Consider the following 18,626-nt stretch of genomic DNA (forward strand, 5'->3'; position numbering starts at 1 on the left):
TTCATTAGTGAAAATTTGCAGAACTTTTCTAATTACTCTTCTCCTTTGAAGAATAAATAATAAGAGATAATATCAAAACTTTTTACCTAAATGAAGACTTAGTTATGGATACAGTTAGGCATTTTTACATTTAAGTATATTCTGGTTTTTAAATGCTTTTATAAAAGTGCTGTCTTTACAAGAGAAACTGTCAGAATTGAGGAGAAACTATTTTTGGGAGGAATTAACAAAGATAAAAGGAAACAGAAAAGTTTAGCTTCTTTAAACTTTGGTTTTGAAAATTAATTTTAAATCCTTTGGGGCAAGAAGGACTGAGTGTAGGTAATTCATGCTTAAAACTGTAAAATCACTGCATGCTGAGCGAAGTCTGACAAGTGGTCTGGGGAGGGATAGCACCACCTCTTTGAAATGTTGTGCTGTATAAAAACCTGTTTGGTTTTGGTGGCTTTGTTGGTTTTGTTTTTAATTTATTTATTCTTTTTAAGTACCACACCTGAAGAAATTTTTACCACTGTTAATGACTTGTAAGTACATTAAGTAAGTGTAATTGATGCTCTGTGATACTGCTGTGTGCAGTGGGTTCAGATCAGGGTGCTCAGCAACTGAAGCAGTTTAAAGATGTTTTATGAACAGGTACTTGTATTGTAGAGCTCTTTAACATCTAAGAGGGGCCTTTACAAAGTTGCTGTGGCTCAGGATGCATCAGATCTTAGCTGTGTGTTCCTCTGGGCAGTGGAGAAAGACGTGGTGTGTAGGAGTCCCCCCGGAGCAGGGATCACCCCAGCACATGCAGGACCCCCCTGTCCTTGTCTCGAGGTCGCAGAGATGTGGTTTGGGGCTCAGCTGAGGTGGACAGGACTCTCTCCTCCCAGAGCTCCTTGCTGCAGGGTGATGCTTTGTGTTCACAGCTCGACTTCTGTTTCACATAAAAACATATGTGCTCGTGTGTCTCCTGCCTGCATTAGCATTCTGCTGCCATCCAGACCGGCCATCTATGATCACAGACCCATGGGTCTGTGCTGGGTGGGGTGAGGCAGTGCAGTCAGTGGCACAGATGACATGAAAGAAGTGTTGGAACATCGAGGTGACTCGTTCCACACGCACAGAACGGTTGTTTTAAAGGTGACTTGCAGATACGCACTCACACTCCATAACCTGCTTTATCTGCAAAGGAGATTTGAAAGATACTCTTGTGCTTGTTCAGTATTACAGAAATATCAGCAGCATAATCTCTCAGACTTTCTGGTGTTTGATGGATGTGATTTAGAAAGCTGCAAGTGTGGAGAGCAGGCACGGCACAGATCCTTCAGCTGGAGAAACGGTGTTTGAGGCTAGAAAACAATTATTTCTTCTTGCTTGTAAACATGAGAGGTGAGCAGGTAAAGGAGATACAGCAAATAAAAAAGAAAGAGGGTTTTATAGTGTTACTCAGATTTGAGTTGGGGTTTACAGTTACTCATTTTCATCTGGTCAGTAAAATCCTGGAGTAAAGACGGAGGAAACATGATCTGATACTTCTGACACAAAAAATCAGCATAGTATTTTCCTCAGTGTGAGGAAATAGTTGACACAGGTCCCGTAACAACAGTCCAGGCTCCCAAAAGCTGCCACCATCTGAGGAGAGTGATGCCCTGGTGAAGAAACAGAGTAAGAAAGAACAGCATTTCCCATTGCTGCTGCCTTGGAAGGGAAAACCTGGACATGTTCACAGTATGAACTAAGTGACAAAGCAATACTTTACACTCTGAGTGTGATTCCTTTACTGTTCTCACCTAGTTCTAACTTCTCCCCTTTAAATATAATTCTGTTCCACAGTTTCCTCCACCTGCTGTTTTCTAAACCTCACACATGTCCTCAGTCCATGTATTCCATCATTCTTCACTTACACTCTCTAGCCACATTTTACCCTGCCAATTCAAGCTCTATCCAGCACCAGCTTGTCTGCCTTCACTTTTTTTGTCTTTATGTCTTTTTTTTTTTTTTTTCTCTATAGGAGACAAATCCATATATCGATGTAGAACTCTCCAAGGTCAGGAACCTCTTTGGTTTTGACGTTTTGCTTCTCTTTCTAATTTATTTATTCTTTTTAAGTAAGTACCAGATCCCAAGGAAATTTTAACACTGTTAATGACTTCTAAATAGTGTAGGGAACCTCCTGTACTATCGCTGTGTGCAGCTGGTTGGGATCAACCAAAAATCCAAAAGGCATGGCATAAATGGACTATGCCAGAAATAGAAACTGCTGCTCTCAGAAATTCCATCAGTTTTCCAATCCAGCCCCGTGGTTCCCAGGCCTGCTGTGCACATGGTTGTTCACACACCTTGGCTCTGTAATTGTTGGTGATTTTTCATGCCAGTCTGTGGTGTAACCAGAGGCGCTGGATCGTCCCTGCTTTTAGGAGCTGGTCCTGGTGTTATAAGCCACGAGAGGTCCATCCATGCCATCCCTCCCTTTCTGAATAGTTTATTTGTAGTGGCATTGCAAAGTCACATCTTGTAGGAAGCCCCCAGTAAAGGCCAGTGAGCTCTTAAGGGCAATTGCCACTGAATTGTTTGGATGGACTTGCCCCTGAATCAAGGTTTCTTATGTCATGGTGAAAACCATGGATCAGGTTTTCCTCTCATGTAAATGTGAAGTAACTGCTTGGGGTGAGTGGAAGTCCTCTGTCCTGCTCCCTGCTATGATCCAAAGCCAGACACTGCAGGTACTCAGCGTTGTTCAAGGAGTATGTTAAATTGTGATTATGGTCAATTCTCTTCCCTTTGGAAGCTTGCCTTTAGATGAGCATGGTCTGGTGAACTGCTCAGCAGACAAGCAGGTGAAAACCCCAACAGCCCCTGCCTTTGCTGGAATAAAGAGGCCTCTCCTGGAAGTCCTGGAGCTGTAGGAGGGAATGCCCTTGGTGCAGCATTAGCCTTCACCTTCCCTTCACTGTTACTGGAGGAAGCACCTGATAGAGATCGACACGATTTCCTGGGCAGAGCACATTCAGATTTTTATTACGATATTACCAGGACATATGTTTGTGGAAAGAAGATATATATGTATATATCTCTGTGTTTAGCCTGAGAATATAAACTGTGTAGAAATAGTATATTACCCGCATGAAACTGAAAATATGGGTGCCATAGTGTGCAGGAATTGGGCCCAGCTTTGCTTACAAATCAGCTTGATGATGAGGCTGCAAAAGTTATATTTTCACTGCTTTCACATACTGAATTTATTAGCTTCTTGAAATTGATTTTGGATGCCTTTCATTTGCCATTGGGCTGAAGTCAAAGGCAAAACGATGATATACCACATTTTGCTCACTCATCTTTTTATTGCCCAACTATTGTTATTGAGGGAAAGACATTTCGATGTGTTCCCCAAAGGAGACAGAAAGCACATTTCGTTTTCTTTTAATTGAAGTTTAACTGAGTGCAAGTCCTGCAGTCCTCACCTTCAATATCCAGGAGGAGCTATAAGGGGTAGAGGGGATGGGACTGGGATTCAGTTTGGATCAAGGCTGAAGGCACGAGCCAGCAGGGCTGTCAAACTTCGTCCTGTTTTATTTGCTTGGAAGGAGCGGAGCAAAGTTAATATCGACGCAGCGCTAGGAAAGTGTTCAAGTAGTTATCTCTGGATGGGTAATGTGAACTCAGCAGTATCATTGCTTTGATCTTTGGTTAAAGTCTTACAAAACTAGATTGCTGTTTGATTGACAGCCTTGTCAGAGAGTGAATGAAGACTGACACTCTAATATTGAAAACGCAGCGTTTACAAAACCTGCAGCCCGAGTTTTCTCATGACACTGCTGCTTTTGTGAAAGACTGAATTTCACGTTTATTTTTAAATAAGTGTATACCTTGCTGTGTGCAGCTAAAACTTATGATTTTAGACTGCTGGCTCACAAATAGTTCTTACCCTAATGATTGATGCAGATATGTTTATAGCAACAGCGCTGTCATTGTGGATTTGAAGGAGTTGCTGTTTGAAGGCTTGAACGTGGTGGTATTTATCACATCTCAATACCAAATAATGATTGATCCAACACGTGGGTGATGGATGCAGAGGTGGCAGGATGCAGCTTGGGTTGGGTAGTGGATCTGGCAGTTTCTGGGTGGGTCTGATAACAAAGCTTAAAGGTTTTCCGACTTACAATTCTATCTTTAAGGATTGTGCTCAGCTGCTTCTGCCTTCAGTTGTCCCCTTAATACCCTGAAATGAACACAGGCTACTAAAGGGAGAGATAATTTGCAGAGTAGACTTCTCCTTTCATGTGGGTACTTCTCCACACTTTCCTCAGTTTCTTCTTTAAATTTGACAAAATAAGGTTTTTTTTTTTTCATTTAGCAAAAAAAAAAAAAAAAAAAAAAAAGGACTTAAATGCTTAAACAACTCTCACTCCTATTTTTAGGGTGATATGACGCTGACTGCCATGATTTAAATAATGTGTAAGAATGAACCAGATTGTGGCTGTTTCCACATCAAAATACCTTAAGCAAGAAAATGTCTCCCCAGAATAATAATCCTACATCATCCAGAGGGGTTAGTGAAGAGACTCCTTATATGATGCAGTTTAAAAATAGGCACCACAAAGATGTTCACAGAAGGGGCTGCTGAGCTGTGCTATAGGGCGTGGGAACTGCTTAAATTGGCTGTCCTGTCAAAGCCAGTGTTTGCTGAGACGACATCATCAGTTTTTCCTGACCTTCTGCTTCTCAATTTACTTCACTATTGCTAAATTCTGTGTGCAGTTCTTTCTTTACCTCTTAGGTCACATATATCTTATGTGAATGTGTGTGTATATAGCATTTAGGATCTATAGAAATCTGCATAAACACTTGCAGATTGATATGTGTGCAATACAATATAATGTCTTTACTAAAGTATCCTTAATGAAAAACTATTAATTAAAAGCCCAGATTAAAGCCACTTTCATCAGCAATGCAGCTTTGCTGAAGAAACTCTACATTTGACCATGTTTTTAAAGTGGACATGTATAAGTCACGAGAATAATTACTATTTCATCATTTGAGGTCTGCAAATGAGTGATTTCAGAATGAAAAGCATGTGTAGCCATGCTGATTATGCAGAATAAATTATTTTCAAACCCCACATTTACATCAGTACATTGTTTTTGTTGTGTGGAAAATGTCCACAAAAAAAACCCCTAATGATCACCTAAATTTTGCTGTAAACATTTTTAAAACATATACCTGAAATTCCTTTGGAAATGTCCACAATCTGCTTCCATATTGCAACACATATGGTAAGAAAATCTTGCTTGCAAGCCAGTCACTGCTTTTAAACAGTTTTCAAAGTTGCACCGAATAACAGCTTATGTACAAAAGCTGGTGTGGTTTGTATTTATAACAAATAGCTTAACATTTTCTAAACTATGACAAGTTTCTCCCTGGATATTTTTTTAATGTAATAATAGGATTAGTTTAGCTGTCTCGAGTTTTTTTAAGCACGTAGGCACTTTTGGTGTATTAGGAAGACTTCTGAGTCATTCTGGTTCTGTCTTTCTCCTTTCCTTTATCTTAAGAGGCCTCTGTGGCCATAAAAGTTGTCCTGTTGATGGCTTTGTTCTGTTCTGTCTTTTCTTTTCACTTTCTCTCACTGCATGGTTGTGTGTGTACATGATACGTAATGTAGATATGTAGGAACATATTGCTGTGATTTTGATACAGCGTTTCTGGAACTTGTTGTATTTCAGTTAAAGATTTACAGCTCTCCTTTTGCCTCAGACCTCATTTTTAAAGGTCAGAAGAGAAAAGAAACCCCAGACCATAAACATGTTAAGTGAAATATCCATAGTACCCTCCAGTTAATGGCATTTCCTTAAAGCAGATAAGTTACTGAGACCCCTTTTAAAACAAGAGTGTTAATTTACTGTTTCCTTTCATCTGCTGAAATAATTACTTTTCTTCTTTGCCTTCAGTAGTTTGTTCTGGTCGTTAACATTTCTGTAAAATTAAGTTTGAAAGGTGCTTTTAATGTTCACATAGACTGCAGTGCACATTTGACTGTTAAAATCAACCTACTTAAGGCAGAACTAATGTTTAACACTCGCTGCTATTTGAAGTAGTTCACTGCCCAGTTTAATGGTGCTGCCAAGGGCAATGGTCACATTACTTGCTGTTATGTTTGGGGGGGTTGTTATGCTGGCTATAAAGACAATCCATGATATTTCTGAAAACATTGGCTTAGATCTTAAAGACATTGTTTTTCTACTAACAAAGCTATAAACTGTAATTTCTTGGGCAGCAGTGGACAAGAAACACTATAGCCCCTGCCTGAGCCACGTGCTCCTTTCAGGAGTCGCAGTTACTGGTGTTAAATGACTTTTTCTGCAAGCTCTGGTTAAAAAAGACATGATCAGACTGTACAAAAACCCTGCTGATGGTCAACCACAGTGGGAGAAGTGATTTTATATAACAGGAATTGAGGTTTATGGTATCAAGACAGTTTTAAGACAGCAGCAGCAGGAGGTGAAGAGCCACCCTGGGCAGCTCAGCCTCACCTGATGTGAACTTGGTGCGGGAGGTGGGAGGGACACGTGGAGACAACTTGGCTGCTGCATCGTGAAGCAGCTCAGTTGTGGTCTCAGCCCAAGCAGCACCTTCTCTCTCATTCCATTTTTGTGGATTTTGCTGATTTACTTTCTGCAGAAGCGGATGTGTCTGTCACGCACCGTCTGCGCTATAAAAATTCTCCTCCAGCCTCCCATTGAGAACAGACCTTCCCAATGGCCAAATTCGCTTTAAACCATTCCCCTACTAACACTGCCTCCATCTGAGGATTTTAGAATGTAGGTCAAGTAAGGTTATTTAGGGTGGAATCTTCAGGCAAACAGGACAGAAGAAAATGTGACGAGTTCTTTGTGCAGGGGACTCGATGGAAACTTTGCTGGAGTCTCCAGCCCGTCCGCTGGGAAATGCTCCGTGTAGGACTGCCCCAAGTCACCCACAGCTGAGCCTGTACATCATATCTACCCCTGTGTGAGGTCACGAATTCATAACCCAACAGCTGCTTTTTCTCCTTTGATAAGCAGGAGCAGGCAGAGAATTTAAAGATTAAACAATACATCTTCTCAACCAGAAAAAACATTATATATATTTACTAAATAGTGAGTAAAATTTTCCCCTTGGCTAGTCTCGTGCAATTTTACAAGCTTCAACAATGCTGAATAGATGTTATTGAGAAGTGAATTTGGCTCATTCTTTTTATGCTTTTAATAAATACCCCAGGGAAAGGCAGTTGTTCAAGGAAAATGAAATACAAATAAACATAGAATTTATTCTCAGTAGGCGTTCTGGGGAACTCAGGGCTTGAGTTTTATGTCATGGGTTTTTTTCCTGTTACTTGCAAGCAAAACTAAAATATTCATATATTTTATTCATATGTCAGTTCTCTAAAGTGAATTCATCCTTTTTAAAAAATAAAACAAAATATAGATTCAGTGGAGAGAACAGAAACAACGTGAAACATAAAAAATGACATTTCTGCTCCGAAGTACATCATTGTAATGGACCATATTATTCTGGACTGTGGATACAAATGATTTTTTTTCTTCCCCACAGCATCCTGTAACAATTCTTGAGACACAGTCATGCACAAAACATCATTTGTAATTATAACAGTTTGCCATTTTCAGCTGCTCCGGAATTATTTGTCATTTGATTGATAATTCATGTACTTTAGGCTAATGAAGATTTTTCATCTAATAGACATTACCAGTTTTTACAACCTAAATTTCAGGACAATGTTGGTATTTTTGTTGGAAGGAAAAAGAAAAAAACCCCAAACCTTAGTTGCTTCACAGTGGATTTTTTTTCCAATAAATTCCTGGGGTGCCACAGAGAAATACAGTCCCTGGAGAATGTTTATTGGAATAAAGAGAAATTTAGACTGTAGATTTAATTTCACATTAATCATCGCCCAAACTTTCAAGTAGTTGTTAAAAAATCTGTGATTCCCCAGGTGCAGTGTCCTGTGGAAGGTCAGAGGAATGTTTTTTTTATACACAAATGTTTTGCTTACCAATTAATTACCTTTCATTATTACTGTTATTATTTCTGACTTTGAAAAAATTTTAGTTGCACAGTCTGATAGATGTCAGTTTAAACAAATAATATGAAGAGACTTTTTATGGTTCTAGATGGCACATCCAAGTTAGATACCTTTGTCAGATACAGGGCAGGTTGATATAAAGTCAGTATTTACTACTAGAGCATGTAAATCCAGACCCTACAGATGATAAAACAGAAACATATTTGACTGTTTGAGAACAACTGAGCTGCAGAGGTTCCCCAGCACCTGAACAGACTCTTGAAAAACAAGTATTTTATTTAATGTCGTGGAAACTACGTGGGAAAACACCTTCTCAGGTAAGATTCAAGTTCATTAATATTTTGACCCCCTGCTTGTTTTCCATTGGCCACAGACTTGCATGTTTAAACCTCCCAGGAACAGCTTCATCCCCCTAGGTTGCAGGAACCTTTGTGAGAACTTCAGGGCTCAAAATGGCAGCATGTACAGCATCACTACCTTTCAGAATTGTACAAAACTAGCTGATTAAATCTGATTTTAAATACTACTTTCAGCCTAGAACCCTGCCTTTTTAATAATCAATTAAAACATTGCTTCATTGTGTTTATTCAGCACGTATAAAGCACTGCTTGACATGGATTAGACCTTACATAGCAGTACACAGCTGTAGCCCATCCAGCATTTTCCAAATGAGTTTGCACAAGGAATAAAAGATTGCCATCTGAGCAACACTGGAGGGAGACAAGAGCAGACAAAAGGCAGCTAAACGCTACAAAAAGAGAAAAGACCCTGTTGAGATAGAAATTTCTGAGCAAATGCCTCCATTTCATAGGGAGATACTGTAGCAGGCAATGTACATTGATTTTAGCACATGAAGTACATTGCTTTGGGGATTCATTAAGCTTCATTTTGTGCACTATCATGAATGGGGATGTCAGCCACTCTCTCAAGTAATGCAGGGTTTCAAAGCGAGGAGGTAGAATAAGCCAAAGTGAAAATATAATGTGCCCAACAGAGAGAGGGAGGCAGTTTGAAAAGGAAAATGCTTGGCTTGCTAAAAGCCGTACGTCACAGGAGCAGTCATCAAAACCTAAACGTTTTTAAAGGATTTTATGCTTATGGAGTTTATAATATGACTTAACAGCAGGAAGTTCCTACTCCTGGCTGGCCTGGTGGGAGTCCCCCTGGAAGGACAGATGCACTAAGGGAGTGTGGAGCCTCATTCCTGTCCTTTGGAAGAAAATGTGCAGACTGTTTGATACTTTTCAGTTATTCAGTTTTTGTTGTTGTCTGAATATGGCAAGGTTTTGGTCAGGGCTGGGTTTTTCAGCTGCTATGTTTGCAGTGGCAGGATGCTTTAGAAGGTGTTGTTCTCCTCCCCTCTCCTTTTCCTTGGGATCCAGCTGCAGAGCTCTCCGTGGCCCTTCACCACCTCTCCAGGCATCAGCTGCTGAATTGAGAAGCCACAGAAAGTGGCAGGTCTATGAAGTTGGATTTTTCAGATCCAGGGCTTGTTTGAAATCTCTGAATGCACCAGGGACCAGTAGTACTGGGTACCTCTGTAACTTGTTTTGCCTTGTATCTTATTTTAGTTGAGAAGCATATAAATCCAAGGGATTTATCCAAAAATCTCTTTAGTAGGTTTTATTTAGTAATGATGGCACTGTTTGTCTTGAAGTCTACCATAAATTCTGGTGATTTGGAGGCAAAAGGTTCCTGAAATTTCTGAAAATTTTCCTAGTGATTGGTTTGCAACCACTGAAAGAATGGAATTGTACCTACATATGGCTGTGAGGGACAGAAATCTTCACTGCTCAGTTCTCCAGCTCTTGTGCGTTGCCTGATTTCATTTGTGATGGAATTAGCCCAAGCAGCAGGGCTTTGCTGCCAGACTTTGCTATGTACATTCTGTAACAGAGCATGACTGCATGAATTTTACTGCTCCAGGTTGGTGGCACAAGTGCTTGGGCAAAGAGGAGAGGAAGAATGCAGACCAGCTGCTGGGAGTTGTAGCCCTGGACTGTACTAGTGAGCCAGGTGGTCACTGCAGAGGTTGAGGGGGTTAGAGCACCTCCCCACAGCCACCTGGAGCTTGGGCTCATCTGGAGGAGGAACACAGCAGATTAATGTGAGATAGCTGCTGCTTTCTGCACAGAGTTTTCCTCTTTCTTTCCTTTCCCCAGTATTTGATCTTTTTAAAGCGCTCAGGACAAGTGACAGCAGTAGACTTCACAGTTATTAGGCTGCAAAGTAGTGGATGTGGAGTACTTGGTGGTTAGCTTCCATTTATACCCCGATCGCAGCTGCCATTTGGGTCAGGAGAGGTTTCCCCGTTGATAGATTGGCTCTGTGCTAGGAAAACTTGTCTTTCCCCAGAGCATCATGTAATTATTTGGTGGCGAAGAGTTGTGCTACGTTGCCATGGACATGCTGCTCCACACGGAGAGCTGCAGGAGCACTGATGGATGTGAGTCTGATCCCTGTGTCACTGCGGGGTAATACCGATGCGCCAGGGCAGCATTTCTGTCAGAGGGGCTCTCACTTAGTTGGTGAGGGGAGGATGGCAGGGATAAGCCGAATTCTGGCTGTTTCTTAGCCCAGGAGAGGCTTGGTTGTGTTAAGGTCCAGCTCTGTGAGCTGTAGCACCTGCAGGAGGTGCTGGCACCGTCTAACTGGTGGCACTGGGGACTGCTGGGCACACAGGTGGGACCAGGGATGTGCTCTGTGCAGGTGGGAGGACTCTGGAGCTGGGGCAAGGCTAAAGGTTTCTGGGGAGGTCCACAACAGGGCTTGTAAGGAATTGTACTGGTCACAGCTACAGCACAGAGCTGCTCCTCATGTGTGGAAAACAGGTGAATTAAAAAGGGATGGATTTCTCATGCTTCTTGATAATCAGGGTTTATAAAATCAGCGTGTAAATGAACAGAATTCTGGGATATATAAGCAGAGTCCTTCCTTACTGATGTCTGAAGAATTCATAATTCATTCATAGGGAAACTCCTCAGGTGATCGTCTCTCTGGGTATATTTTCCTGTTAATCATATTTCTCCTAACAATCAGTTTTAGAAGTTGTCTTATTTCTACAGTGCAAAAAGCCCTGCCGGTGAACATCCCCCAATTGCACTCATAATTATTGCTGATTAAAAGTGCCCTGGCCTGACAGCGCCAGGGAAATTAATAGGAGAAGCTTTCTACAAGTTTTAGAAGACGAGCAAAGACATACTCACTCCCTCTTAAAATTATTTAAGCAGGTGCTGTGGGAAGCCATTGCTTTTATAATGCTCTTCAGATGTTTACAGCAAAACATTTTTTCCCAGTGATTGAATTTTTCGAAGTACTAAAATACCACGGAGAAATATGTTTCCCACCAGTTTTATGGCTCCCAGGATGCATTCTATACAAACCTTGTATCTGCCTGGACACAAACACTCTATTGCAAAAAGATATCTTGCCATTTTAACAAGCTGCTCTGCTTTGAAAGGATACACTGCATCACCAGTGGGAATGTCAGGGCCTTAAGAGTAATACTGCTTTAAGGGTACTATTTTATTAAAGCAGACCTCAGTAATTTGTTCTTGACTGTTATACACCCTTATTTTATTAAAGGTATTTTACATCTGTGGAGGAGATTACTACCACTCCTATTTTCTCCACTGCTTGGCTTTAATGGATGGTGTGGAATATAATATTTATTAAGCCTAAGCAGGGGAGGACATAATAGCAGAATTGTCCTTTATAACCTATTTTACACAGCTGTAAAATAAACCTTAATAAAGCAAGAATAATTATCAAGGAATATCCAAGAAATGGAGTGTTCCTCCTGCTTCAGATATTTGGAGGTTTAACTGCTGGTTATGCAGGTACTTTAAGAAATGGAGCTTAACAGGAATAATACTGATTCTAGTTTGATACTGTCTTAAAATATATTAAGAGGTTAAGTATCTTGTCATAATGACTATATTAGCATATGTTGTGTAAGTGTCGTGTCGTAATTACTGTGCTGGCATAAATCAGTACATCCCTGTCATCCCTATGTGGTGTTGACTGTGTATAATCCTACAGGATTATACTGCTTCTTGGCTAGCTTTGTTTTTCTGTTTCATGTATGATTTCTCTTCTTGGTGGCAGTCACTGGAATCTGTCTCAAGGGAAAGATTTTTTATTAAGAACCTAATACAGCTTTGTAAACTGATTCCTGATCTGATATTCCAGAAGAACTGCTAAAGCAGTTCCTCTCTTCCTGCTGCCTTCTTGATTTCTTCCTCCTGTTATCCTATTTATATTTTTTTTTCATAAATGAATATTGTGGAAATGATTTGGACTACAGTTATTACATTAATTATCCAAACTGACATTTTTGCAGTGTGTGAAAGGACAGGGTGGTATGTAAAATAGATGCACTAAGAACACCTACAGTATGACAACAAGTAGCAGGGTAATTGCTGAAAATGAAGTCTTTTCTGCTATCCCTTCTCTTCAACATCTGTTGTTCCATATGGAGTCATAAATATTTGCAACAAAATAGTTGAAGAAATAATCTCAACATTAATAGGGAAAAGCTGAATCCGCCAAGAAAATTGAAGAATATTTTTTTTTTTTTTTTTTTTGTTGGCAAGTTCCTCCTACCCATCCTCATCTGACACTTTAAAATCTCAATAGAAGAATAGTCAGACTACAGTGATGCTTAAAAATCACCATGAAAAAAACTCTTGTGAATGTTAATAGGAGAGTTAGCTGAGAAAAATTTATAATCTCCTGATAATGACCATGAGGAGAATTTTGCTTATTTCATTTTATTTTTCTCTTTTCTTCCACACCACAATAATTTGATTACTAACCTTTTATTGAAAAGTTCACATTTTCACTTCATTCCATTGTCAGTAGAAATAATCCTTGTGGTGGTGGGGAATGACAAGGTACTATTACTGGCTGAACATAACTAGTTACTTTAAATTGCCATATGGAAAACACAGATCAATAGTATTTAAGCTTCTCCATGGAGTAAGAAGCAACTTAAAGCACAGAAAAACTTCAAATATTTTGGAATCCAGAATACCAAAACCTGCCTAAGGAGCAACTCGTAGGAGAAGGCAGGGATAATGATAATAATAATAATAATATAGACAAACTGCAAATAATTGTTATGGATATAAAATATAGCGATTTGAAGGCTCTTTATACATTTATTAGGAGCCTTAATGGAAGCACTTTTCTTTAATGAACAGAATTTAACCAGGTGACATCAGTTGTATTTGTTTTTCTTAATCTATACACATTGAACTTATGACTGAAATTATGTGCAGAGAAACACTTCAGTTCTCATGTCAAGCCAGTGAGTCGCTGAACTTCTTAATTTCATTTTTTATTATTACAAACCAAGTATCTCCTTTAACTCAGGTCCTTGTTTTTAAGGCTTGAATTAATAAAATATTTTCAGGTGTTTTTACTGCCAGTGCCACGTGAACATCAGAGTATATTGTAAATATGTTGAAGTTATAAATAGATACAATTTTCTGTGTTATTAATGAGAGTACACTGATGAAAATGTCAAAGCTGTATAATTATGCACCTCTTGATAAAGAGTGCGCAGATAAAGGCAATTTGTAAACTGTAATTTCAGCCTTTTTTAGTGAAATTCTCATTTCTCTGCTTTTTGCCCCCTTCTCCTCTTAAAACACCAAGTGCCTGCTTTATGACGTCCTTCAGGAGAACACTCCCTCATCATTCCTGAGAGCAGGTCTTTGGAAAAGCCACTGGCACCTGGCTTGGATCAGGAATGGTCACAGACCCAGCGCCTGTCCCTGTGCTGGCTCTGCTGGGGCACCTCCAGTGCTGGGGCAGCCCTGGGACCCTCAGACAAGGACAATGAGGGGCTGGAACCTGTGCAGGGAAGGGAACGGAGCTGGGAAGGGGCTGGAGCAGCAAGAGGAGCTGAGGGGGCTCAGCCTGGAGAAAAGGAGGCTCAAGGGGGACCTTCTGATTCTGCAACTCCCTGACAGGAGTGGGGAACCAGGGGGGATCGGGCTCTGCTCCCAGGGAACAAGGGACAGGAGGAGAGGAAACACCTCAAGTTTGCCAGGGGTGGTTTAGCTTGGATATTAGGAACATTTCTGAATGGAAAGGGCTGTCCAGCCCTGGCACAGCTGCCCAGGGAGGTGGTGGAGTCCGCATCCCTCTTTAAAAGCCCTGTGGATGTAACATTTGGGCACATGGGTTAGTGGTGGCCTTGGCAGTGCTGGGGGAACAATTGTACTCGATCTTAAAGGTCTTTTCCAGCCTCATTCTATGACTACACATTTTTCCACTGTGTTGAAAACAGGGAAAAAGTTTCATTAAACACTTGTTCAGGACAAAATCCATGATTTCAGAGCACATGGGTGAGAACCTGCTTGGACACGGATTCCGTCAAGTGGAGCATAGCTGGTGTTACTGTTTTGTGGTAGTTTCTACAGATTTTAAGGCAGCCTAGCAGTGCATAGGAAATGTATATATAATCCTTAGATACTGCTCTTAAAGTGAAGGCTTATTATGGCAGAGCTCAGCAGTGAATAACTGCTGTTGAGTTGTATCGGTCGCTTGAAAATGAAGTCTGACTGAAAGGTAGTGACTGGATTAATCAGCTACTCCTCAATTGCATTCATTGACCCTCTTCATTCAGGCACTGTAATTAAGAAAAACAGCAGTGACTTTAAGTTTGGCACCTGAATCACAAGGTTAAAGCAGTAAATTTCGAAGTGTGATTGGTGCCAGGCTCAGAGGAGGTATCTCTTTTTCTCACTGATGATCAGGAGTCTCGGCACCTGGCAGAGAAGCAATGAGTAAGGGAGAAAAAGGCAGGCAGAGGGTTGTGGAGGAATTTCAGAGTTATTAAGACATGGAAGACAGATAATCCTGTCCTTGCAGACTTAGAAATACAAAATATTTCGAATAAACAACGTTCTAGATTACTGGGTTTCGTACTGACCTTGCTGTAAAAGAAAAATATATATACTGGTTTCTAGTTAAGAATACAGACATTGCCGAGGTTTAAAATCAAAATAAGAAGTCTCTCTTTTCTAGAAAACTGCTTTTTGCAGAAAAAATTTAGAATTTAGGCCCTAATTCTTTTAAAATACCTGTCTTTGGACACTGCTGCCTATCACTGTTGATGTGAAGTAGATGTACAGCTGGAAGTCAAGGGACCTCTTGCTACTATAGATATGTCAGTTTGGATGATTCTATTAGATACCTGGGCAAATAATGCTATTTCAAATATGAACCTTTCAGAGATGAGTCACACAGACAACTCAGCTGAGGTTGCAGATCCTCTGCCTTATTTTATTAAAAGTCAAAGAGGTCCATTAGAGTATCCAGGCTGTTCTGTAACTATGGAGCATTAAATGTAATCCCCATCACTCAGGTATGAAGCTCAAAGAATTATAATTGCAATAAAGCATTTTAGTCCTTTGGTTTCTAAATTTTATGCCACAGCCAGGGAAAAGGAGTGACCCAGCTGCCATCTGTGTCCAAAACCATCCTCTTAACCCTGGCTGAAGGCTGAGATCAAATGTCTTGGTTAGTAACTAATAGATTAATAGCTGTAAATTTTGTATAAATTGTTTTTGTCTTCTTCATATGCCCCATATGTATTGAATGCACGAGTTACATCCTGTGAGCTGTTTGAGGTGAATAATGCTTACACAGCTCCAGGTAGATAAGGTTCTGAAGTGTATGTGAAGAAATAACTCAGTGATCTAACTAGTATAAATTGCACCTTTAATATTTCTGCCTTGTTTTGAGAGGGACGTGACATGTTGAGTGTCTCAGGTATGTGACTGATGGGTTTAAAAACATGCCTTGTGAAAGAAAATAAACCAGCTGGCAAATAAAAGTGCCTGTTGGTTTGGGCCATGCACTGTCGGGAGGGAGAGATTCGTGTTCCTCCTGTTCTCAGGGCTGTGTTCAGTCTCTAGGCTGATGCTTCCTTTGCCAATCCCTGTTTCTGCAACTTAGGCAGAAGACAGAAGATGAAATACTTCAGCATATTGAATTAAGAACAAGAAACTTGCTGTCAGGTTTCTCTGTGCTTTCCTGGGATGATATTCCATTCACTGTTAGTGTTTACTGTGTATTTCTCTGCTCTGCAATATAATTCTTGCTTTCGTCTATTCATCTGGATGTCAGCTAGAAATTAAAATAAAAGGACTGCACTCTAAATGGATTCCTGAATGCTTTTATAAAGCATGGCAGGTTTAACAAACAGGCTCAATAAAAGTAGTTCCCACTTTGCCTCAATAATCAGAAAGGTTGTTTGTGTCCTTGATTAGGCTGTAGCTGTCTTGGCTTTATTTCTTGCTTATTCTGTTGTATTCTGTGCGTGAGTGCAGCTTTTAGCATTTATATTTTTATGGTGTTTAAAACCAAAATCCTTAAATCAACATTTTTTTTTTTTTTTGCATTTGATACAATCCCCAAGAAATGCTTCCAGCACATGCCATTTGTAATTGCTTTACCAATTATGATTCCTCAGGTCTAGCTAATAAATTCCTGCCTAACTGTGCACTTATTCCGAGTATGGGCGAGATGTAGACACCGTTCAGATGTGAAGACCTATTACAAGATTGAAATAGATTTCTAATGCATTTATCATTCATCTTTGCAGAGTGTGATTTCAATCAGAAAAAAAAAATGATGAATGGTTTGACAGTTTCCACCCATATACGCTAAAACATAATATGCTGCTTCTAGTTTCAGCTATTACAGACTTTAACATGCAATGTGACCTTGGTCTGCAAAGCATGTTTGGTTAGCACAAAAACTTAATCATAAGAAGTCATAAGTAGAATCCTTCTTCTTTACTGCCCTTTTTCTGGGACTTGGAAATTTATTGCTTCTGGGACAGGTAGGATATGAACAATGGGCCAAATAGAGTCCAGGGTTATCTCATCTGTGTGAAAACTGCTGCTGAAAATCGATGTGACCTCTGCTACACTGTCATCCCAATTCCCACCCTCTGTGTCCTATTTGTCTTTTGGTGGAAGCTTAGATCTGTGTGCTGTCTCTATGTGTCTCTCTTGGGCCAGATTATCAAAATGAATCATTGCCTGCATACCTCTTATATTTCTATTTATTTTCCTGGTGTTGACTAGGTCTGATGAAATATGATTCTTTTTGCATTTGATCCTCACTGCAGCAAGCAGCACCTAATTTAGCTGTGTCTATCTCTTTAAAGAAGAGTAATACTATTTTGAAACTTCAATCTGCTGTACAGTAGCATTACAAACCATAGACCATGCAACCTGTCTTCACAGTCAATAGTAATTTTCCTTTCGGCCAATTTAATGTTATTACTTTCATCTCCAAATAGTAGAGATTTCTAGAGGTGTTAAGGCAGCTCCTGTTTTTTATGCATACTTCATGTATTACCTTCTTTTTCAAATGCCACTTCTGTTTAGTTTTTTGTGACTCCATGGCTTAGCTGTTATTTCTGTGCTGCATCATATGCGACAACTAATCAGTTTATTTTAAAGACTCTGCCACTGATATATTTAAATATGAGAAATGGTGTGTCTGAATCAGCACAGACTCCGTGGTCTGAGCATGTTACCCGAGTTGGGATTTTTTTTAAATGGATCATTTAAATTACATCTAAGATGTTTGCTCTGAGGATGTGTAGACGTTCCTGGCTTTTGTTATTAGTCCTGAAGAATCATTATGAAGATGTTCTGTTTAATGAATTCACACAGCCAAAACAAAATACTCCCAATACAGAAATTTCAAAGAATACTTGAAAACTACTAATGCTCCTGGCTTGTTGTCAGGTGGGTGTTTTAGACACACAGCAAGAAGTGCTGCTCGGTGGAAGCTCCTGGAGCGCGTTACACGAGGAAATGTGCTGCTGGGGAGGCACCTTGGGTTAATGCATTGTTGTCAGATTCCTTCTGATTTGTTTTTCCCTTAAATAAAAGGAGTGGGAGAAGGAGACCTTTTGAATATGATACAGTCTAATTGTAAATCTGGGCTTTAATATGACTAAAACACTTGACAGATGAAGCTGTCAGGGCTGGTGTGCAGCTGCCCTGAGCAAGCACTGGCATCGTGAGCTCATGGTCAGTGTAGTAGGCACAAGCTTTACTAAAAGGCAGTTGTTGAGGAGATATTACTCATGATTTCTGCTAGTGCAGGATCATAATATATATACAGACTGGATTTTCATGGAATATTACGCAGAAATATTCTTTTAACATTTCAGAGTAAAAGAAAGGTACTGAGTTTGGCTTTAGAGACTGCTAGATTTTAATTTTGTAGTTTTCAGCAATTAACTCTATGCTTAAAATGAATACGTGGGAAGAAGTGCTTACAGGGATCTGAGAGAAGGAGATGCATTTGCTGTCCTAAAAGATGGTTAAATTATTCTGTTCTAAAATATGAGTTCATAGGTGATGGTACTGATTCTTCCCCAAATTTAGAGGATTTTTGAAAAATAATTGCTGATGATACTATCTCTTTCTGGATACACATTTCTACTGTCTGAGCACAGCTTGATCTATACCAACAAGATGTATTTGAAACAAGGGGTGAAGAAGAAGCTGGCAGGTCCTGGTTT

At 40.0% G+C, this 18,626-nt stretch overlaps 1 protein-coding gene across 4 annotated transcripts in view; it reads left to right on the top strand.

Annotated features, from left to right (window-relative positions):
- The window catches only part of DACH2 (dachshund family transcription factor 2), a 244,306-nt gene that overhangs the window by 209,095 nt on the left and 16,585 nt on the right, over positions 1-18,626 (top strand). The gene's annotated exons all lie outside the window — the stretch shown is intronic.

The sequence above is a fragment of the Empidonax traillii genome, unplaced genomic scaffold, assembly GCF_003031625.1.
Source record: "Empidonax traillii isolate 1590-97213 ecotype Southwest subspecies unplaced genomic scaffold, ASM303162v1 scaffold32:size1966603, whole genome shotgun sequence".
NCBI classification, from domain to species: domain Eukaryota; kingdom Metazoa; phylum Chordata; class Aves; order Passeriformes; family Tyrannidae; genus Empidonax; species Empidonax traillii.